The following is a 1,014-nucleotide window of genomic DNA, read 5'->3' as shown; positions in this document are numbered from 1 at the left end:
ACGTAGTTTTGAAGAGACAGAGAAGATAAAAGCAGCTGAGTGAAGCAACGGTGTGCTAAAGACTCGAGGGAAAACCGGACGGCGGCCCGCCAAGACGAGCGCACGTGGCTGGAACAAAGACGACACAGAGATAGGCTGAATCTCATTTCTCTATCTTACCCCTACCCCTTCCTCCTCCCCCTAGGTTTTGCACGTTCACTCGAGATTAAGGGCTGTCCCAATACTTATATTGAGCTAGGGGTAGACAAAGGAGTATATGGTCCTTGTAACCGAGTGAGGACGCTAGTTTACTTGAAACCGAGGGTTTATACATACACATTCCGCTAAAAGCAATAATGCCTGCCGCAAAGAGACCCTTAAATAATTGATTTAAAAATTACGACAGTCATGTTTTGTGCTCTGTATGGTCCTGCTAATATATACTTGCAACCATGTTCTTAATTGAAACTTTTTAAAAATCGCAAGCTTACTATGCTAACGCTAATTGCTAACTGCTACCGTTATGTTACATTGATGATTTGCTCAACAGTCCCTCATTTTTCTGCCTTGAATGGACTCCATGCATGTCTACAGTTTTAACCATTAGCAGAGAATTTCGTTTGATCTCAGTGCACAACGCTACTTGCTTTGGAGACATCACTACATGCTTTACATACTGTATACTGTCCCGTATCACACGCAGCAGCTGATCCACTTTTTGGCTGAAAACGAGCCTTTCTTAAATCATGTGTTCATGTTGTACCCATTTGTTTTTGCATTGGTACTGTATTATTGTAATCATTTGTATTGAATTCCTGTTCATGCACTTGTATATTGTTGTTGGTTATGATACGGGACACTGATGAAAGAAATGTGAGGGAAAGGTTACTGACCAACAGGCATCAGACTGGTCTGGAATATCAGAATAGTTCTAGTTTATTTGTTTGTGTTTTCTTTTTTAGTTTTACACATTTGAGTGCCTTTTTGTGTGTGACATGTAAGTTATGGTTCTAATAGTTGATAATGGTTCTGTAA

Source organism: Etheostoma spectabile, unplaced genomic scaffold (genome assembly GCF_008692095.1).
Source record: "Etheostoma spectabile isolate EspeVRDwgs_2016 unplaced genomic scaffold, UIUC_Espe_1.0 scaffold280, whole genome shotgun sequence".
NCBI lineage: Eukaryota > Metazoa > Chordata > Actinopteri > Perciformes > Percidae > Etheostoma > Etheostoma spectabile.
The sequence above is the reverse complement of the archived record's forward strand: the minus strand, read 5'-3'. Positions refer to the sequence as shown.